At 36.9% G+C, this 24,385-nt stretch overlaps 1 protein-coding gene and 1 pseudogene across 9 annotated transcripts in view; one reads left to right on the top strand and one right to left on the bottom strand.

Annotated features, from left to right (window-relative positions):
- ATXN7 (ataxin 7) overlaps window positions 1–24,385 on the bottom strand; it is a 195,263-nt gene that overhangs the window by 43,227 nt on the left and 127,651 nt on the right. The window lies entirely within an intron of this gene.
- On the top strand, window positions 4,930–5,539 carry LOC119510261 (annotated as a pseudogene).

The raw sequence follows: 24,385 nt of genomic DNA, 5'->3' as shown, positions 1-24,385 counted from the left end.
CACTCCGAGACACATTCTGATCAGATTGTGAAATGCTGAAGAGAAGGAACAAGTCCTGAAAGCAGCAAGAGAGAAGCAATTCACCACATACAAGGAAAAGAACATTAGACTAAGTAGTGGCTACTCAGAGGCCACCATGGAGGTGAGAAGGTAGTGGTATGACATATTTAAAATGCTGAAAAGAGAAAAATTGCCAATGAAGAATTCTTTATCCAGCAAAGGTCTCCTTCAAATTTGAGGAGAGCTTAAAATCTTCACAAACAAATGCTGAGAGAATTTGCTAACAAGAGACCTGCCCTACAAGAGATACTAAAGAGAGCCCTACTGGCAGACAAAAAAAAAAAAAGAAAGGAGAGAGAGGTCTGGAAAAGGGCTCAGAACTGAAGAGTTTTAATAAGGGTACATTAAAGGAAATAGAGACAGGGAAAAAATATACCTGACGAACAGAAAGCAAAGGAATGATGGCTGATTCAAAAATGCCTTCACAGTAATAACACTGAATGTGAATGGATTAAACTCCCTAATTAAAAGACACAGATTGGCAGAATGGATTTAAAAATACGAACCATCAATATATTGCTTACAAGAGACTCATCTTAAACCCAGAGACACAAAGAAATTGAAAGTGTAAGGATGGAAAAAAATACTCCATGCAAGCTACAGCCAAAAGAAAGCAAGAGTAGCAATATTAATCTCAGATAAAACAGACTTTAAATGCAAGGATGTTATAAGAGACAAAGAAAGTCACTATATATGAATAAAAGGGACAATTCAACAAGAATAAATAACAATCATAAATGTCTATGCACCCAGTCAAGGTGCACCAAAGTACATGAGACAAAATTGGCAATACTGAAGGAAGCAATAGATGTTTCCATAATAATTGTGGGAGACTTCAATACATCACTCTCTTCTATAGACAGATCAGCCAGAGAACCAGTAAGGAAACTGAAAACCTAAACAATCTGATAAATGAATTTGACTTAACAGACAAATACAGAATATTACATCCCAAATCACCAGGATATACATTCTTTTCTAGTGCTCCTGGAACTTTCCCCAGAACAGATCATGTGCTGGGCCATAAAATAAGCCTCAATAAATTTAAAAAGAATGAAACTATTCAAAGTACATTCTCTGATAATAATGGAATACAATCAGAAGTCACTATCCCCACCAGAGATTTAGAACACTCACAAATAACCAGAGGTTAAACAACACACTCCTAAACAATCAGTGGGTTAAAGAAGAAATAGCAAGAGAAATTGCTAAATATCTAGAGACAAATGAAAACAAGAGCACAACATATCAAAACTTACAGGAAGCAGCCAAGGCGGTACTGAGCGGGAAATTTATAGCTCTAAATGCATACATTAAAAAGGAAGAAAGAACTAAAATCAAAGAACTAATGAACAACTGAGGAAGCTAGAAGATGAACAGCAAACTAATCCTTATCCAAGTAGAAGAAAAGAACAACCCAGACCAACCGGAGAAGAAATAGAAGACCTCAACAAACCAATCACAAGCAAAGAGATCCAATTAGTCATCAAAAAGCTTCCCACAAACAAATGCCCAGGGCCAGTTGGCTTCACAGAGGAATTCTACCAAACTTTCCAAAAAGAACTGACACCAATTTTATTTAAACTCTTTCAAAAAATTAAAGAAAATGGAACACTACCTAACTCATTTTATGAAGCTAACATCACTCTAATACCAAAACCAGGTACCGATGCTACAAGAAAGGAAAACTACAGGCCAATCTCCCTCATGAATATAGATGCAGAAATTCTCAATAAAATACTTGGAAACTGAATCCAAAGACACATTAAAAAAATCATACACCATGACCAAGTGGGGTTCATTCCAGGCATGCAAGGATGGTTCAACATAAGAAAATCAATGTACTACAACACATTAACAAATCAAAAGGAAAAAATCTAATGATCATCTCAATAGATGCTGAAAAAGCATATGACAAAATCCAGCAGCATCCTTTTTTGATAAAAACACTTCAAAACGTAGGAACTGAAGGAAACTTACTCATTATGATAAAGAGCATATATGAAAAACCCACAGCCAGCATAGTACTCAATGGCGAGAGACTGAAAGCCTTCCCTCTAAGATCAGGAATGAGACAAGGATGCCCACTGTCACCACTGTTATTCAACATTGTGCTAGAAGTGCTAGCCGGCACAATCCGGCAAGACAAAGAAATAAAAGGCATCAAAATTGGAAAGGAAAAAGTAAAACTGTCATTATTTGCAGATGATGTGATCCTATATTTGAAAACCCTGAGAAATCGACAACACAGCTACTTGAGCTAATAAACAACAAAGCAGCGGTATACAAGATTAATGCACACAAGTCAGTAATGCTCCTATACACTAGAAATGACCTAACTGAAGAGACACTTAAGAAAAAGAGTCCATTCTCAATAGCAACTAAACAAAATCAAGTACCTAGTAATAAACTTAACCAAGGATGTAAAAGACCTATACATAGAAAACTACATACCTTTACTAAAAGAAATAGAAGAGGACCTAAAAAGATGGAAAAATATTATGTGTTCATGGATAGGAAGGCTAAATGTCGTTAAGATGTCAATTCTCCCCAAACTCATCTACAGATTCAATGCAATTCCAATCAAAATTCCAACAACCTACTTTGCAGACTTGGAGAAGCCAGCTGTCAAATTTATCTGGAAGGGAAAGATTACTCGGATTCCTAAAAACATTCTAAAAAAGAAAAATGAAGAAGGGAAGACTTACACTCCTTGACTTGGAAGCTCATTATAAAGCCACAGTAGTCAAAACAGAAGGAAACTGGCACAAAGACAGACATCTTGATCAATGGAATTGAATTGAGAATTTGGAGATAGACCCCCAGATCTATGGCCGAGTGATCTTTGATAAGGCCCCCCAAACCAATGAACTGGGACCTAACAGTCTATTCAACAAATCGGGCTGGAAGAGCTGGATATCCAAATCCAAAAGAATGAAAGAGGACCCCTACCTCACATCCTCACACCCTACACAAAAATTAACTCAAAAAGGATTAAAGACCTCAATATAAGATACAGTATCATACAACTTCTAGAAGATAACGTAGGGAAACATCTTCAAGACCTAGTATTAGGAGGTCACTTCTTAGACTTTACACCCAAAGCACAAGCAACAAAAGAAAAAATAGATATATGGGAACTCCTCAAACTTAAAAGCTTCTGTACCTCAAAGGAATTTGTCAAAAAGGTGAAGAGGCAGCCAACTCAATGGGAAAAAATATTTGGAAGCCATGTATCTGACAGAAGACTGACATCTTACATATATAAAGAAATCCTACAACTCAACAACAATAGTACAAACAGCCCAATTATAAAATGGGCAAAGGATAGAAAAGACATTTCTCTAAAGAAGAAACACAAATGGCCAAAAAAACCACATGAAAAATGTTCATCTTCACTAGCTATTAGGAAGATGCAAATTAAGACCACAATGAGATATCATCTCACAATGAGATATCAATTAGATTGGCTGCCATTAAACAAACAGGAAACTACAAACGCTGGAGAGGATGTGGAGAAATTGGAACTCTTAATCATTGTTGTTGAGACTGTATAATGGTACAGCCACTCTGGAAGACAGTCTGGCAGTTCCTTCGAAAGCTAGATATAGAGTTACCCTTCGATCCAGCAATTGCACTTCTTGGTATATACCTGGAAGATCTGAAAGCAGTGACACAAGAAGATTTTTGCAAACTGATGTTCATAGCAGCATTACTCACAATTATCAAGAGATGGGAACAATCCAAATGTCCTTCAAAAGATGAGTGGATAAACAAAATGTGGTATATACACACGATGGAATACTTCAGGGCAGTAAGAAGGAATGAGGTCATGAAACATATGACAACATGGATGAACCCTGATGACACAATGCTGAGTGAAATAAGCCAGGCACAAAGAGAGAGATTTTATATGTTATCACTAATGTGTACTCTGTGAAAAATGTAAAATAAATGGTTTATATTACAGAATGTAGGGGACCTAGAGACAGACCACAAATAGAGAAGGGGGAACTATAATAAGAACAGATAAGTTATGGAGGGTAAACTTAATGTTATGGTAATGCTCAGGAACGACTATGGTTTGTTATTTTAGGGGGGTATGGTAGGAACAAGTTGGCAGAAATGTAGTTATTTTAGGCTATTTGTTTTTCTTATTCCTTTGTTTGGTTACGGTTTGTTAATTTTCTTGGGGTATGGTAGGAACATGTTGGAAGTAATGTAGTTATTTTAGATTGTAGTTATTTTAGGTTATGTGTTTTTTCTTATGCGTTTTGGTTTTGCTTGAAATTTTTTAAATTGTTTTTTAATTTTTTGATAACGTTAAAAAATAAAAATAGTATTGCTTGAAATTATTACATTTGTGCATTTATGTAAAAATATATGGTTATATATAGGAAAACACCAATTTTGAAAGAAAAATAAATGTTATATTCATACACCAACCCAAAACATCCATAGACACTGGTTTGACAAATTTTGTTATAATAAATACTTGGTATATGTGTGTGTGTGTGTGTGTGTGGGAGGGGTTGCTAGTGGGTCCGTTTCTCTCAGTGTCCCGACTTGGGCCCCAAGGCCTAGCACCAGGGTGGCGGATCCTCTGGGAGAGAGGACGTACAGACCCCGGTCCGAAAAGGGCAGGGAAGGGGGAGGCGTGAGAGGGAGGTAGGATGGCTGTTTTGCCGGGGGAGGAAACACATGGAGAGAAGAAAATGGCACTTGGAACAAGCCTCTCCTCTTCCCACACCATCTTCTCTGCACATTGATGCCTCCCACGCCCTCTCTGAGCAACCTGTCTCCCCTTGCCCAAGCCACTGCTAGCCCCTAGCAGGTTCCTGGTATCGTGAAACCATCTCCCTTTCCTGAATACCTAAATCAAAGGAACTTGTTTCTTCAAGCTCATCTGGTAGTTACTGTGATAGTGAAGTCAACACAAAGCTACGAAGCTAAAGAGCAAAAAGCAAGTTACTCCAGAAAATCCTGTAAAGAAGCAAAAGGCTGGTGAAACCTCAAGAGCACTATTTCCCAAACAGATCAGCAGCAGCAGAGATAACATGTTTCAAATTGGGAACATAAGGTATGTCAGTGTTTGGGACTTTAAAGGGAAAATCTAATCGATATTAGAGAATATTGGATGGATCTAGAAGGTGAAACGAAACCAGAAAGAAAAGGTATTTCTTTAAATCCCAAGCAATGGAGCCACCCGAAGGAACATATTTCTGACACTGATGATGCAAGAAGAAAACTAAAAATAGGACCATATAAAACCTTTACTGTTCTAGTTGTCTTAATCTATCTTTTTACATTGGCTTTTGTTTTTTAAAAGTTATTTTCCAGGTTATTGTACATTTGGATTGCAGAAGAGTTTAGTTTGTAAGGTGTATACTTTTTAAAAGGTGCACTGTTAATGTTCTGAGTGAAGCTAATCGTCAACTTTCTAAAGGAAGATTGCTTTGTGTCCACCACTTAGTATAAAATAAAAGCAAGTAATAAGAAAAAAACACATTGTAAAGGAAGGTGAAGAAAAATTTAGGAAGTATGAAACTCTGGTATTACATCGAACAAGTCTATCTTGATTCTGTCACTCATTTCATTTGTTTGGCTAAGCATATTGAGATTCAAGTGGTACAACAGCACAATAAGAATCACACAGGCAAAACAACATCTTAACTTTCTAAAGCTTTCTACAAACCTTCCATGTTAAGATTTCTAACAGTCTTATGAAAATATCATGCATAAAGTAGCCTATTTTTGACCTAAGGTGAATACAAATCAAGAAATATATCTGATTCCATTTATATAAAATGTAAATATAAATAATTTTATAGAGACAGAATTAGACTAGTGTTTATGCAGAGCTGGGAAAGGATAGAGGGATTGACTGGTGACTGCTTAGGGCTATGGGGTTTTTCTTCTGGGAGTAATGAAAATGTTCTAAAATTGATTGTGGTGATGAATGCACAACTTTGTAATTATACTAAAAGCTACTGATTGTACATTTTTCATGGGCTGTATGGTAAGTGAACATATCTCAATAAAACTGCTTTAAAAAAAAGAACTATATCATCTATTATTAGGGGGTGGCTACCTGTATTTAACTTATTTTAAACTGAGACAATTACTTTACCTGATCCCTTTTTTAAAACTTTCAAACACCCAAGAGGGAAAAGTATATTATTTTGAAGTTTGGTTTGAGAACATTGGCTTAAAAACAAAATGTTGAAGTAAACCTAAAGACTGGGATTTCTATAAACACAATGTAGAATGAGGAAGGAAAATAACTAAATTTAGCCACTGCTCCCTTGCCCCAAACCAGTTTGTTTTATGGGCTTGGATTACCACACAGACCTGAGGAATTATTCCAATCACGTAATACGGTATAAAGAAGAGATAAATACTCCCTCTTCTGGTCATATGCAAGACCACAGGTTGACAGTCTTGAACTGTCAGGTGTATGCCTATCTTAAGCATACAAGTTAGTCTTGTGAAATGACTGTCAGGAAAAAACATCTTTCAGCAAATAAACTAAAATGTGGATTTATATTCTGACATGTCCACTTTAAAATCTGAAGCACAGTCATCCTGTAACAGCTAATGGTTTCTATATGTAGCAGACAAAGCGAGAGAGGTGTGGTGAATATTAGCAATTTATATCTTATTTATTGATAGTGCTAGAAACTCACATTTTCCCTGCTTTATTCTGGTGACAGAATACTACTTCAGAACTGTTGGGGTGGTTCACTAAATCACAGTAGTGCCAACTTGGAGGAAGGCTCTTACCAGCCTTCGGTGTGGAGAATTAAAGCACTGCAAGTAATAATGCAACACTGAAAATCTAAATGGCCATCAATAGGGGACTGGTTAAATTAATTAAAATGCATGAGTGAAGTGGGATATTAGACAGTCTTTAAAAAAGAATGCAGCAGAGTACTATACATTAAGATAGTTAAGGTCTATTAAGTTAAAAAAGTAAATTCATAGAAAATCTAATTTTGGGCAGGGGGAGAGGTAGGCGTGTAAAAATCACTTTGCCCAAGGTCTAAAGCCTTCCAAGGGTATATGTCAAATCGCACCCCTGACAAGTAAGATGGGAGAGTTTCATTAGTTCTGATTGCACATTTATCCTCCTGTCATTGTTTATTAATTTTATAATTTGCATATATAGCATTTAAAAATTAAAAACAAAAATACATATTTTTTAAATCAGTAAGTTCTTGTTACCCATATGAGAGCATGAGAAACCCCAGGAAAGCAAACACATCTTCTTTTGTTTCCTGGTTTATATGACCAGATTACTGTATTCCATTAAAAAATAAATCACTGAGAAGAATAAATGATTCCAAGAACTTGGTGTCTATGAAGCAATTATTTTTTTTACCTCTTTAGAAAATGTCTAAATACTGAATATGATAAATATACCAAGGCTCTACATTTGTTGGTGTATCTCATTTAAAGAAAAAAATACTGACACATAAATGCAAAGAACACCCCCATGATCCATAAACTAAGTAAATTTATCCAGCTGCTTGCACCAAAAACTCCACTCCACTGGCCATCCCTTACATTCCCACATTGCTCAGGTCTAATTCATTAGCAAGCACTCCTTGGCTTTATACTTGCGATGCAGCTTTCAATTTCATTCATACATCTGTTTCTGCCGTTACAATCCTAATGTAGGCTCTCCTTCCTGTCCCGGCTGATACCGGAACCAGCACAACAGTCAACTAACTGGTGTCCTTCTTTCCACACTTGGCCTTATGTTCCATAAATAAGCAACCATAAATCGATTACATCATTTCCTTGCTTAAAATCCTCCAATGACTTCACATTGCCTTCACCATCCAATCCCGATTCCTTTCAGGGCTTGCAGGGCCCAATGTTATTTGGCCTTTGATCCCTTTTTCAGCCTCAACCTGGAGCCCTCTCTTCCTTTGACACTGTTCTTAAGCCTCCTCACTGGCCTTTCTGCCAAGCCCATCTCCATCTCAGTAACTTTGCACTCTCTATTTCCTCTGTCTGGAACATTGGCCCTCCAGATCTTCAAATGGATGGCTCCTTTTCGTCATGGAGCTTAAATATCAAAGACTAGCCTTATTGAAAGTGGTCTGTTCCAGTCATTCTCACATTATTTCCAACTGAAATAATCCTAATTTATTTGATTTCATCTTTATCAGTCTCCATCCACCCCTCCCCCAACCAGAATATAAGCTACATGAAATCAGATACATTGCTTTTCTAGTTCAGTGGAGAGCAATGCCTAGCACATAGTGGGTACACAAATATTTATAAAAAGTAAAAATAATACCAGTGCCACTTTGTTTAATTTCTTTTAAAAGCAACCTCAAAGACACAGATATTAATAAAGGCACAGATACCAATTAGGTGAAAGCAATATATTTTATAATTTGAAATTAATGATATATCATTACATTAATGATATCATTACAAATGATATGAGTAATGCCAAGACACCATTTTAAATATACCTGCATATTATACAACTAAGAAAAAAAGATAAAATTATATTAGTTGGAGAAAGAATAGCTCTTTAGCTGATGCTACTACAATATTGGGAAAAATTTTATACGCACCATTTGGTATGTTGCAAAGAAAGAAAGAATTTACTGTATTTATTTTACATCATGATAGGGACAAGAACTTAAGGCCAAATAGTCAATTTAGGATTTCCTTTGAGAGGTAAACAAATGTCTTCCTTGGCATTGTTCACTTTTTGATGTGCCTGCTCTGTTCCTTTTTCCTGCTGGCTCATCCCCCTGTTGTAGCAGAAGATCCTGGCATGAGTCTTAACCAAAGCAAAAGAGGGAAGTATTTTTTTTTCCTCTGAAACAAATTTGAATGTTTATACTGACTGCAGAAATAAATAGGTCAATGAATTATCTAAAGAAGCTGCAAAATTCTAGGTAGCTTGTACAAAGAAAGGAGGATACTGGCTTTTAGGATAGTCACCATGATTTAGTGTTAAATAAAGTAAGAGAACAGGTAAAGAGAAATCTAATGACTATGCTAAATTAAATATCTACCTATTATTATGTCCTTGAATTACTAAATGTTCTTTCTGAGGGAACAACTTTATCATTTGGTCACTAATGACAGTTTTGTGACATGGAATTCTTATGTCTTCTTTTGATCTTGTTTAGGTCTATACATTCTTACTGCATGCATGAGAACTACATATGTGTAGCCAGAAGACACTGCATGGAACACTTTATCTGTGTGTCTGAAATTTAATTGAGGAGTTTGATCTGTAAACTGTAAAATAAAATTATCCATCCAGTGGGTTAATAAGAACAGGAAATGAGATAATACATGCAACAAGTCTTAGTAACTCATAAGGTATGATTGAAAATTATCATTAGTCTGTGGACTTCAAAATGAATACCAATCCAAAAAAGATTAATTTACCACCGAAAGTTACAAAGTAGAAAAAGACCCAGAATATAAAAGCATAGTGCCCAAATTTAGCTAGTACAGTGGGAAAGAAAAAGAAACACTTATCTTTTATCCCCAAATAAAGTTGCTTGCTTAACAGTCAAATAAAATAACTCATTTAAAATAGGGCCCCACCCCATTCAAGTTGGTGGAGTGACATGCCAGGACTCCATTCCCTCACAGAAGCTTTAAACAACACACAAGAACTGGCAGAATCTTCTTTTTTGACGCTCCAAAAAAACAAAAAAACAAAAAAACATTTAAAGGGTTGCAGTAACAGAGAGAACATTGAATCTAGACAAAGGCAACTTAAAAACAGTAGGATTGTGTGACACCCTTGTTAGCCCTACTCCATTCCCCTCACCAACTTGGTGTGGAGCTGGCCTGTGCTCCCATTCTAGAAAAAAGAGAGTAACCCTCATGCACATACTAGGGTGCATGTATACCAGCATCCAAATTGGAAAAGAAGTAAAATTATCCCTAATTTTGGGTGATATGATCATATATGTAAAAAATCCAGAAGAAACTATGAGAAACCAACTAGAGCTAATATGAATTCAGCTAAGTGGCATGGTACAAAGTCAATATACAAATATCACTGGTATTTCTACATACAAGCAATGAACAATCCAAAAAGGAAATCAAAACTACAATTCCATTACAATAGCAACTAAAAGAATAAGATATCTATGAATAAATTTAACCAAGAATGTAAAAGATTTGTAGAAGGAAAACTACAAATGATAACTGAAAGAAATTAAAGAAGACTCAAATAAAAGGAAAGACAGTCCATGTTTATGGACTGGAGATCTTAACAGCATTAAGAGATCAACAGTCCCCAAAGAGATTTACAGTCAATACAATCCGAATCAAAATTCCTACAGCATTCTTTGCAGAAATGGAAAAGCTAAACATCAAATTAACATGGAAGGGCAAAGGACCTTAAATAGCCAAACCATCTTGAAAAAGAAAAAAAAAAGTTGGAGGATTCACATTTCCCAATTTCAATACTTAGTACAATGTTACAATAATAAAAACAGTGTGGCAATGGCACAAGGACAGAGATATATAGACCAATGGAGGAGAACTGGGAGGACAGCAATAAACATACACATTACGGCCAACTGAATTTTGACAAGGGACCTAAGTTCACTCAATGGAGAAAAGAACAATTTCATCAATAAACGGTGCTAGGCAAACTGGATATCCACATGTAAGAGAAAGAAAGTAGATCACCACCTAAAACCATATACAAAAATTAACTCAAAAATGGATCCACGACCTAAATGTGAGAGCTAAAACTTACAAAACTCTTACAAGAAAACACAGAGAAATGCCTTCAGGATATGTATTACACAGTAGATTTTTAGACATTACATTAAAAGCACAAACAACCAAAAACACAGATAAATTGGACCTTACCAAAATTAAAAACTTTAGTGCAAAGGATATTAAGAAAATAAAAAGACAAACTACAGAATGAGAGAAAATACTTACAAACCATAGCTCTAACAAGGGTTTAACATCCAGAATACACACAAAAAGCTACAGTGCAACAAAAAGACAAACAACCCAATTTAAAAATGGGCAAAGGTTTTGAATAGACATTTCTCCGAAAATATATGGTAAGTATACAAAATGATCCTCAAAATCATTAGTCATTACAGAAATGCAAATCAAAATCATGATGAAATACCATCTCACACACCACAATGACTATTATTTAGAAATGGAAAATAATAGCTGGTGAGGATGTGGAGAAAAAAGAACATTGGTATATTCTTGGTGGGAATGTAAAATAGTACAACTGCTGTGGAAAATAGTTTGGGGTTTCCTCAAAAAGTTAAACACAGAACTATCTGGCTCAGCAATCCCACTTCTAGATTTATACTCAAAGAATTGAAAGCAGCAACTTGAACAGATATCTGCATACCAATTTTCATACCAGAATTATTCACAATAGGCAAAAGGTGGAATCTTTTCCTTGGTAGATAAATGGATAAATATACAATGAAATATTAGCCTTAAAAAGGAATGAAGTTCTGATACATGTGACAACATGGATGAACCCTGAAGACATCGTGCTGAGTGAAATAAGTCAGTGACAGATATTGTAACTATCAAAGTTTTTGGGGGGCTTTTGTGGGATGCCTCAGCATCCATCTTACTTTGGCTAAGCTGCCTGCAGCTTCCAGCCCTGAGGCATAAACTCCCCCAGAGCCCCAACCCACACCTGCTGCCACTATCCATACCACCCACACAACACACCTCACCCAAAACCCACAGCTGGTCCCAAATGACAAGCTAACAATCGCCAATGCCCTTGGACCCCAGTCCCTTCCCCTTTTTTGCACACTTGCTTTGTACTAACCAATCCTTGACCCTGCAGGAAATCTACTAACCTCTACCCCTGGACCACAATAGATGCATAAGCCCACAGGTCCCTTTTGCTCTGCTTACATGCTCCTCATCTGCTGGTTGAGCCAATCACTCTTCCCGTCAACCCCTCACGGCACCTCTCTCTCTCTCTGGAACTTGTCAGTAACAAACTATCTTATCTCATGCATTACGGCAACAGCTTCCCAGTCTGTCACACCTGACTTCACCCGAACCCGAATTTAAAATCCAACTTAACTAATTCAAAACAGGACAGATATTGTTGAATTCCAGTTATACTGAATATGCAAATCCACAGAGATGGAAAGTTGAGTACAGGTATCTAGAGGTGGGGAGGAAGAGGAATGGTGAGTTAATGCATAATGGGTGTAGGGTTTCTATTTGGGGTGATGGGAAAGTTCTAGTAGTGGATGGTGGTGAGGGCACTGTAACATTGTAAATGTGATTAATCCCACTGAATGACATGCTTGGGAGGGGTTGAAATGGGAATTATGTTTCCAAAATTTTTTTTTAAAAAAAGAGTAACTGAAAAGATAATGAAAATTAAATACAATAAATGATCTGCATGGAATGTAATAAAGGAGGAGGAATGTCTCAAAAGGACAGTATTCAGAAGTAAAAATATTGGAATAAGGACTGTAAACTTTACTTTAACCTTAAATTTCTTGAAATTGATAATTGCACTTAAGATAGTTACATAAGTGAATATCCTTTTCTTAGGAAATGTACTTGGAAATATTGTGTTCAGGGAACACAATGTATTACAACTTAATCTCAAATGTTTAAAAAGTAGATTAAGAATTGACTGAATGATAAAACAAATGGTAAAAGTATCAAAATGCTAAAAGTTGGTAGATCTAGGTATCGGGGGGGTAGTAATGTGTTGGAGTTCTCTGCATAGATCTTGTACTATTATTGCAAATCTCCTATGTGTTTGAAATTACCTCAAAAGAAAAATTTTAAAAAAATTATACACCCTGACCAAGTGGGTTTCATCCCAGGCATGCAAGGGTGGCACAACATAACAAAATCAATCAATGTAATACAATAAATTAACAAATCAGAAGGGAAAAAGCAGATGAACATCTCAATAGATGCTGAAAAAGCATTCAACAAAATCCAGCAAACTTTTTTGATAAAAACACTTCAAAAGGTAGGAATTGAAGGAAACTTCCTCACTATGATAAAGGGCATATATGAAAAACCCACAACCAGTATAGTATTCAATAGCAAGAGACTGAAAGCCTTCCCTCTAAGATTAGAAATGAAACAAGGATGCCTGCTGCCACCACTATTCTTCAACATTGTTCTAGAAGTTCTAGCCAGAGCAATCTGGCAAGACAAAGAAATAACAAGCATCCAAATTTGAAAGGAAGAAGCAAAACTCTTATTATTTGCAGATGATATGATCTTATACTTGGAAAACCCTGAGAAATCGATGACACAGCTACTTGAGCTAATAAATTCAGCAAAGTGCTGGGATATAAGATTAATGCACATAAGTCAGTAAGGTTCCTATACACTAGAATGACAAATGAAGAGACTCAAGAAAAAGATTCCATTCTCGGTAGCAACTAAAAATTTAAATTAAGTACCTAGGAATAAACTTAACCAAGGATGTAAAAGACCTCTATAGAGAAAAATACATAACTCTACCAAAGGAAATAAAAGGGGTCCTAAAGAGATGGAGAGATATTCCGTGTTCGTGGATAGGAATGATAAACATCGTTAAGATGTCAATCCTACCCAAACTGATTTACAGCTTTAATGCAATTGCCATCAAAATTTCAACAATATACTTTGCAGATTTGGAAAAGCTAGTCATCAAATTTATTTGGAAGGGAAAGATACCTCGAATTGCTACAAACATTCTAAAAAAGAAAAACAAAGCAAGAGGACTCACAATGTCTTTGAAGCCTACTATAAAGCCACAGTAGTCAAAACAGACAGACATACTGATCAATGGAATCGAACTGAGAATTTGGAAATAGACCCCCAGATCTATGGTTGATTGATTTTTGATAAGGCCCCCTGTTCTAGTTTGCTAATGCTACTAGAATGCAAAACACCAGAGATGGATTGGCTTTTATAAAAGGGGGTTTATTTGGTTACACAGTTACAGTCTTAAGGCCATAAAGTGTCCAAGGTAACACATCAGCAATCAGGTACCTTCACTGAAGGATGGCCAATGGTGCCCGGAAAACTTCTGTTAGCTGGGAAGGCACGTGGCTGGCGTCTGCTCCAAAGTTCTGGGTTCAAAATGGCTTTCTGCTAGGACATTCCTCTCTAGGCTGCAGTTCCTCAAAAATGTCACTCTCCCAGTTGCTCTTGGGGTGTTTGTCCTCTCTTAGCTTCTCTGGAGCAAAAGTCTGCTTTCAATGGCCTTCTTCAAACTGTCTCTCATCTGTAGCTCCCGTGCTTTCTTCAAAGTGTCCTTCTTGGCTGTAGCAGCTTGCTCCTTCTGTCTGATCTCATATGTGCTCCAGTAATTCAGACCCACCCTGAATGGGTGGGCCAAAACCTCCATGGAAATTATCCAATCAGAGACATCACCCACAGTTGGGTGGGGTGCATCTCCATGGAAATACTCAAAGAATTACAATCTAATCAACACTGATAGGTCTGCCTACACAAGATACATCAAAGATAATGGTGTTTGGGGGGACATAATACATTCAGACCGGCACATTCCACCCCCTGGACCCCAAAATGACATTATCTTTCTATATACAAAATACATTCATCCCACAACAGTATCACAGAAACTTAAATCATTTCAATATCAATAGTTAAGTACAAGATCCCATCAAAATCAATTATAGGTGTGGTTGGTTCTAAGGCATAATTCTCCTTTAGCTGTGGATCTGTGAACTTAGAACAAGTTATATGCTTCCAATATACAAAGGAGGGACATTCATAGGATAAATATTCCCATTGCCATAAGGAGAAAGAGTAAGGAAAACAGGGTTAACAGGACCAAAACAGTTCCTAAAACCCACAGGACAAACTCCATTAGATTTCAAAGTCTGAGAGTCATTAACAGAACGAGGTTGCATCCTTGGGGCTTGAGAGAGTGGGAGTCTAACCATTCCTAACCATTCCTAAGGGCCTTTTTGGCAGCCCTTTCCTCTCCAAACACTTGGGGAGTTCTCCAACATATCCACACATTGGGGAGATCACTTTCTCGGCCCTACCCTCCTCAAACATTGGGGCAGCACCTGGATTCCCTTCCATCTCCAGGGCACATGCTCAACTCCTTCTGAACAGTGGCATGGCAACCAGGCTCTCCACAATTCCCTGGGAATGTGCTCTACCTTTTTTGGGACTTGGGGTGGCAAAACTCTTCCAGAGCATCGAGGCAGAATGCCCACCCTCAACCTCTGGGGCAAACTCACCCTTTCCATGCATGTGGGCCACTCCGCTCTCCCAGCCCAAGGCCTCTTGACTCCAGACCTCAACTTGCATGGCTCTTTGAAGAAATTTTTCCTTCAATTTGTTCTTTGTCTGTCTCCTCCAGTCCAGATCGGCAATGGCTCTGTCTATAAAGATCTTGCAAAAATTCTGTTGGCTTTGCATGAGGAACACAGGGGTCAAAGCCGTCAGACAACAGGACTTTCCACAAATCCCTTTTGCTTAACTCCTTTCCCAATCTTGGCTTGTATTGAAATGGTGGCTGGGTTATATGTTTGGTTACATCCTCTCGTTGGGCTATAGCTTCTGGGATTCCACACCCTGGAAGCCCATACTTTTCCAAGCTATCAGCTTCTGGTTTCTTTGAACTCAAAGAGGTCAGTACTACGTTTATCTCTCTCTGCTCACATTTTACTATAAGCTGCAAGGGGAAGCCAGGGACATCCTCCACACGTAGTCTGATCTCCTCAGCTAAGTATTCCAGGTTGTCACTTTCAAATTCTTCCTTCCATCTGACACAGGACTCAATTTTGCCAAATTCTCTGCCACTTTAAAACAAGGATTGCCTTTCTTCCAGTTTGCAACAACACATTCATCATTTCCGTTCAAGGCCTTGTCAGAAGTATCTTTAGAGTCCGTATTTCCACAGTCTCTTCAAAGCCGTTTAGGCCTTTTCTATCAAGCTCCTCTCAAGTCTTCCAGAAGCTCCCCATTATCCATTTAAAAAGCCGTTCCAACATGTTTGGTATTTGCAAACTCAGCAGCACCTGCACCCCACTCCTGGTACCAAAATCTGTTCTAGTTTGCTAATGCTGCTAGAATGCAAAACACCAGAGATGGATTGGCTTTTATAAAAGGGGGTTTATTTGGTTACACAGTTACAGACTTAAGGCCATAAAGTGTCCAAGGTAAGTCATCAACAATCAGGTACCTTCACTGGAGGATGGCCAATGGTGCCCAGAAAACCTCTGTTAGCTGGGAAGGCACATGGCTGGCAACTGCTCCAAAGTTCTGGGTTCAAAACGGCTTTCTGCCAGGACATTCCTCTCTAGGCTGCAGTTCCTCAAAAATGTCACTCTCAGTTGCACTTGGGGTATCTGTCCTCTCTCAGCTTCTCCGGAGCAAGAGTCTGCTTTCAACGGCTGTCTTCAAACTGTCTCTCATCTGTGGCTCCTGTGCTTTCTTCAAAGTGTCCTTCTTGGCTGTAGCAGCTTGCTCCTTCTGTCTGATCTTATATAGTGCGCCAGTAATTTAATTCAGACCCACCCTGAATGGGCAGGCCAACACCTCCATGGAAATTACCCAAGCAGAGTCATCACCCACAGTTGGGTGGGGCACATCTCCATGAAAACACTCAAAGAATTCCAATCTAATTAACACTGATAGGTCTGCCCACACAAGATTGCATCAAAGAACATGGCTTTTTCTAGGGGACATAATATATACAAACTGGTACACCCCCAAATCCAATGGACTGGGACATAACAGCCTCTTCAACAAACGGGGCTGGGAGAATTGGATATCCATATCCAAAAGAATGAAAGAGGACCCCTACCTCACACCCTACACAAAAATTAACTCAAAATGAATTAAAGACCTCAATATAAGAGACACTATCATAAAACTCCTAGAAGATAATGTAGGGAAACATCTTCAAGACCTAGTATTAGGTGGTCACTTCTTAGAGCTTACACGTAAAGCACAAGCAACAAAAGAAAAAATAGATGAATGGTAACTCCTCAGAACCAAAAGCTTCTTGTATGTCAAAGGAATTTGTCAAAAAGGTAAAAAGGCAGCCAACTCAATGGAAGAAAATATTTGGAGACCATTTATCTGATAAATGACTGATATCTTGCATATATAAAGAAATCTTACAACTCAATGACAATAGTACAAACAGCCTAATTATAATATGGGCAAAAGATATGAAAAGACATTTCATTGAAGAGGAAATACAAATGGCTAAAAGACACATGAAAAAATGTTCATCTTTGCTAGCTATTAGGGAGATGTAAATCAAGACCACAATGAGGAATCATCTCATACCAATAAGAAGGGCTGCCATTAAACAAACAGGAAACTACAAAAGCTGGAGAGGATGTGGAGAAATTGGAACTCTTATTCATTGCTGGTGGTACTGTATAATGGTTCAGCCACTCTGGAAGACAGTTTGGCGGTTACCTCAGAAAACTAGATATTGAGTTACCCTACAATCCAGCAATTTCACTTCTCGGTATTTACCCAGAGTATCTGAAAGCCGTGACATGAACAGATATTTGTACACTGATGCTAGTAGAGGCCTTATTCACAATTGCCAAGAGATGGCATCCTAGTCCCAAATATGTGAAGTTTTGTCAACAATAAGCAAAAGAATTTTTTAACAAAACCAGAACATTAGCACTCCTACAGTAAGAGACATTTTGCTCTAACACTAACATTCTTTTGAAACCAAATAATTAGCTCAAAAATCTAGGAATAATTTCTATTTACTCATCCTCTAATGAAAATGACATTTTAGATGAGTGGATAAACAAAATGTGATATATACACATGATGGAATATTACGCAGCAGTTAAGAAGGAACAAAGTTGTGAAACATAAGACAACATGGATGAATAATGAAGACATAATGCTGAGTGAAATAAGCCAGACACAAAAGGAGAGATATTGTATGTTATCACTAATGTGAACTCTGTGAAAAGCGTCTTATACTGTAGAATATAGGAGACCTAGACAGCAGCTAGTGAAGGGGAAATGATAATCTAATAAGAACAGACAAGACATTGAGAGTAATCTTGATACGGGAATGTTCAGGAGTGACTATGGTTTAATTTTCTTTTGGTATGGTAGGAGTATACTGGAAGGAATGAAGTTATTTCAGGATATTTGTTTTTCCCATTGCTTTGCTTTGTTTTATCTGGAAATGTTTTTTTTTTTAATAAAGTAATTTTAAAATAAAAAAATATTTATACATATAGTTGAAGCCACTCCTTCCAGGTCTAAGTCAATGAGATAGTAAGACAAAACAAAACAAAACAAACAAAACAAACAAAACCCAGAAAAGGTAGGGGAAAAGAAGCACTTATAAACAGCAAAACTGTTTTGTAAAGCAGATTAATTTAACTGTATGGTGGCAATCTTGGTCACAAACATGAAGTTTTATCAACAATAAGCAAATGAATTTTTTTTTAACAAAACCAAACCATTAGACCTCATACAATAACAGACATTTTGTCTAACACTAACATTCTTTGAAACCAAATAATTAGCTCCAAAAACTAAGAATAATTTCTATTTACTTATCCTCTGATGAAAATGACATCTTAGAAAAATATAAATTATGCTGGCATCTGTACAATAAGGAACATTAAGTCCACGCAATGTGTGTGCCTGGTAATTTTATGCAATTCTCAATATCTGTAAGTGGAGAAAGCTGTAAGTTTACAGCAGTGTTTCCACTAAAGCTACTTTCATACAGGGATATAAAAGCCAGATTTATCACACCTCCATTCATGAACAAGAGGCCTGAGAGAGGGACAGAATTTTCCCACTCAGGTGCCACCACGTCACATACTTGCAAGCCATTTATAGTGACCACTAGGGGTTCAATGCATACATATTGATGGATTAATGACAAAGGGTATTTGTCCTCTGTAAACCTCTTGTAGATCAACCTGAAATTCTAGAACAGTGCCTCCGAGGTATGGTATTTCCTAGGGCCAGGTTCGGTCTCAGAAGGTACTCCCTTCAAAACTTCATAGGAAACTAAATCCAATAGCTTGAGCTGGTGTTCCCCAAAATATGGAGGAAGGATCACTCCCTAAATTAATATCATTAAACCACCACAAGTGAGAACCTTACTCCTTTAACAAACCTCCTTCAATTCTTCTAATAACATCATGCTACCCTGTGGGTAATACTGCCTAAAGCACAATGGTCTCCTTTTTAACAAAGGAAGCAGGCATCAGGCTCAGATCTGACATGAGGAGATGCATCAACATAGGATGTAATAATGTTCTTTTCACTATATTTTTAGACTTACCTTCTATTTATGGCAAACAATACTAGTTTTCTCTTTTATGGTTCTGATAAGATTTTCTTTGTAAATGCATTTATTTAAATAAAATTGGTTTGATTTAAAGAAAAATAGTAGATGGAATTAAGTGAGCAAATTATAAAGATGGAACTCCACTGGTAATAGTTGGTTAAAGTGGCTGAGACACATGTGACTACTATAGTCTTGCTTTGGAGACTCAGGGTGAGCCAAAAGTTGAATGAGTGGATCAACCAATCTAATCTAGGGCAAAATACTGAAAGGCCTGATATCCAAGGAAAAGTTTCCATTAATTATAAAGATTCTAAATGTAGCCCCTGTCCAAGGTGAACTAACATTGCTTATTTATTTCATCAAAGTAAGATCACCCCATATGTCATTCTTAAAAGACAGCAAAAAGGAAATTAAGGTACTCTTCATAAATAAACTCAAAGAGAAGTGGTAGAGCACAGTGCAATCTTTCAAAATACAACCCCAAAAGTATGCCACAGTCATTTGCTAATCTTACCTGCTATCTATTGTAAATGTATGTAATATTCAGTATCCAGTTTAGAACCAAGAAAAGCAAATATCACTAATTGATGAACTGAGATTCCCAACTTGGTAAACAGCCTCAAAGGAATGGTGCTTTTAGCCCTAGGGAATATCACTATCTAGGCCCTCATTAATCCTTAGTTTAGTTTTGTCTTTGTAATTTAATTTTTTTATTTGAGAAGTTGTAGGTTTACAGAGAAATCATGCAGAAAATACAGAATTCCCACACTCACACCCCCCATCATACACAGTTTTCTGTATTAACATTTTGCATTAGTGTGGTACTTTTGTTACAACTGATGAAATGTAATTATACTATTAACTGTGGTCCATAGTTTATATTAAAGTTCTCTACGTTATACAGTCCAATGATTTTTAAGAAAATGTTTACGCTGCTAACATACATACAACCTAAAATTTCCCCTATTAACCACATTCACATATACAATTCATTAGTGTTACATTCACAATTCTGTGCTACCACCACCACCATCCATTACCAAAGTTTTTCCATCATGCCAAAACAGAAACTCTGTACCAATTAAACATAACTCTCCATTCCCTAACCCACCTCGGTCTCTACTAACCTACATTCTAGTTTCTGATTCAATGAACTGACCTATTCTAATTATTTCACATTAGTGAAATCATACAATATCTGTCCTTTTGTGCCTGCCTTATTTCATTCAACGTGATTTCTTTTAAGGTTCATCCATGTTTTTGCATGTATCAGAACTTCATTTTTTATGGCTGAATAATATTCCACTGTCTGTATATGCAACATTTTGTTTCACCATTTATCTGTGGATAGTCACTTGAGAACTTCCATCGTTTGGCAATTGTGAATAATGCCACTATGAACATCAATGTGAAAACATCAGTTTGAGTCCCTGATTTCAAATCCATGGGTATAAATGTACAAGTTGGATTGCTAGGTCATATGGTAATTCTATACATAATTTTCTAAGGAACCGCCAAACTTTTCCACAGTAGCGGCACCATTTTACATTCCTCCAACAATGAACAAGTGCTCCTATTTCTCCACATCCTCCCCAATGCTTGTTATTTTCTGTTGTTGTTAACAGTAGCCATTCTAGTGGGTACAAAATGGCACCTCATTGTGGTTTTAATTTGTCTTTCCCTAATGGCTACTGATGTTGAGCACTTTTTCATATGTTTATTGGCCTGGCTACTAATGTTGAGCACCTTTTCTTATGTTTATTGGCCATTTGTGTATCTTTTTTGGATCAACCTATACTCAAGTCCTTTGCTCATTTTTAAATTGGGCTATTTATCATTTGTCGTTCAATTAAAGGTTTTCTTTATATAGTCCGATTATTAAACCATTATCCAATGGTTTAATAACCAGATCAATATCCAAATATTTTCTCCTGTTATGTTGCTTTTTTACTTTCATGATGAAGTATGCTGATGTATACACATTTTTAATTTTGAAGAAGTCCCATTTATCTATTTTTTCTTTTGTTGCTTATGCTTTTGGTATAAAGTCTAAGAAACTATCACCTAACAAAAGGTCCTGAAAATGTTTCCTGTTTTAGTTTCCCAGCTCCTAAAAATATATATACCACACAATGGGTTGGCTTAAACAACAGGAATTTATTCACTTATGGTATTCAAGCTAGGAGAAATCCAAAAGTGAAGTGTCAGCAAGGTGATGTTTTTCTACCAGAAGATTGGAGCATTCTGCGTCTGGTGGCCAGTGGTCCTTGAACCTCGATTTTTCTGTCACATGGCAGTGTACATGGTGGTGTCTTCTCCTTGCCTTTCCAGTGGAAGTCAGGTTCCACTGACTTCCAGCTCCTGGCTGCTCCCCGTGGCTTCTCTTTTCTTGTTCAATTACCACTGCTTATAAGGACCTCAGCCATGTTGGATTAAGGCCCATCCTCATTCAGTTAAGGCACACCTTAACAAATAACATCTTCAAAGTTCCTATAATGGATTCATACCCAAAGGACCAGGGGTTTGGACTGAACCTGGCTTCTGTGGATGGCATAATTCAATCCCCAACATCTCCCTATACTACTTTCTAGGAGTTTTATATTTTGGATCTTATATTTAGATCTTTGAGCCATTTTGAGTTAAGTTTGTATATAGTGTGAGGTAGGGGTCCACCTCAATACTTTTGCATATGGATATCTAGTTTTCCCAGCACCATTCTTTCCCCATTGAGTGAACTTGACACCTTGTCAAAAATCAACTGGCAATAAATATGAGGGCTTATTTCTGCACTTTGAATTCAATTCCATTGGTCTATATGTTTGTCCTAGTGACAGTACCACAAAGTTTTCATTACTACATAATAAGTTCTAAAATTAGGAAGTTTAATTCCTGCTATTTCATTCTTCCTTTTCAAGACGGTTTTGCCTATTCAGGGCCCCTTAACTTTTCATGTAAATATGATGATTGGCTTTTTCATTTCTGCAAGGAAGGCTGTTGGAAATTTGGTTGGGAATGAGCTGAATCTATACATCACCTTGGGTAGAAATGGTATATTAATATTTAGTCTACCAATCCATGAACACAGAATATACCTCCATTTATTCAGTTCTTCTTTGACTTCATTCAGCAATGTTTTATAGTTTTCCGAGTACAAGTCCTCTACATCCTTGGTTAGATTTATTTCTAGATACATGACTTTTATTGCTTTTGTAAAAGGATTTTTTGATTTCCTCTTCAGATTGTTTATTATTAGTGTATAGAAACACTACCAATTTTTGCATATTTATCTTCTATCCTCTCTGCTGAATTCATATATTAGCTCTCATAGCTTTCTTGTGGATTCTTCCAGATTTTTTTAATATATAGGATTATGTCACTTGAAACTAGAGAGAGAATTTACTTCTTCCTTTCCAATTTGGATGTCTTATTTCTGTTTCTTGCCAGTACAATGTTGAATGACACTGGTGGTCAAACCAGTGGTCATCCTTGTCTTGTTACAGATCTTAGAGGGAAAGTTTTCAGTCTTTCACCAATTAGTATGACGTTAGCTATAGGCTTTTCATATATGCCTTTTACCATGTTAAGATGTTTCCTCCTATTCCTAGTTTTCTGAGTGTTTTTATTCCTAGTTTTCTGAGTATTTTTATCAAGAAGGGATGCTGGATTTTGTCAAATGTGTTTTCTGCATCGAGATGATCATGTATTTTGTTATGTTTTCTTCCCTTTGTTCTATTAACATGGTATATTCCATTAACTGATTTTCTTATGGTGAAATATCCTTGCATGCAAGGAATAAATTCCATTTGATCATGGTGAATAATTCTTTTAACAAGCTGTTGGATTTGGTTTGCTAGTATTTTGTTGAGGATGGTCTGCATCTGTATTCATGAGGGATACTGGTCTATAATTTTCTTGTTTTGTGTTATCTTTATCCGGCTTTGATATGAGGGTGATGTGGGCCTCCTAAAATGAGTGAGTGAGTGTTCCCTACTGTTCCAGTTTGCTAATACTGCCTTTATGCAAAATACCAGAAATCGATTGGCATTTATAAAGAGGGTTTATTTGGTTACAAATTTACAGTCTGAAGGCCATGAAAACGTCCAAATTAATGCATCAACACAAGTATACCTTCACCGAAGGAAAGCCAACAGCATCCAGAAAATCTCTGTTAGCTGGGAAGACATGTGGCTGGCGTCTGCTTGCTGCCAGGTTGTGTTTCAAAACGGCATTCTCCAAAATGTCAGCATCAGCTTTCAATGACTGTCTTCAAAATGTGTCTCTCAGCTGCAGCAGAGAACTCCTTTTGTCTGTGTGCTCTTATAGAACTCCAGTGATCTAATTAAGATCCACACCAAATGGGTGGGGTCACATCTCCATGGAAACAACCTAATCCAAAGATTCCAACCTAATCAACACTTATACCTCTGCCCCGACAACACTGCATTAAAAAACATGGCGTTTCGGGGGACATAATACATCCAAACCAGCACACCTACTTTTCAATTTTTGGAAGCGTTTGACCAGGATTGGTGTTAATTCTTCTTGGAATATTTGGTAAAATTCACCAGTGAAGCCATCTGGTCCTGGACTTTTCTTTGTTGGTAGGTTATTAAACACTAATTCAATCTCTGTACTTGTTTTTAGTCTATTAAGGTATTCTATTTCTTCTTGACTCAGTTTACGCAGTTGACATGTTTCTAGGAATTTGTCCATTTCTTCTAGGTCATCCAATTTGTTGTCATATAGCTGTTCATTGTATTCTCTTATAATCCTTTTTATTTCTGTGGAATCAATAAAAACCTTTCATTTCTGATTTTAGTTATTTTTGTGTTCCCTTTTTTCTTGGCCTAGCCAAAGTCCATCAATTTTTCAATCTTTTCAAAGACCCAATTTCTGGTTTTGTTGATTCTCCCTACGGCATTTTAATTTTTTCATATCATTTATCTATGCTCTAATCTTTTTTATTCCTTCCTTTAGCTCGTTTTGGATTTAGTTTGCTTTTCTTTTTCTAGATTC

Source organism: Choloepus didactylus, chromosome 1 (assembly GCF_015220235.1).
Source record: "Choloepus didactylus isolate mChoDid1 chromosome 1, mChoDid1.pri, whole genome shotgun sequence".
Taxonomy (NCBI): domain Eukaryota; kingdom Metazoa; phylum Chordata; class Mammalia; order Pilosa; family Megalonychidae; genus Choloepus; species Choloepus didactylus.
This window is presented reverse-complemented; position numbering and strand designations above follow the sequence as displayed.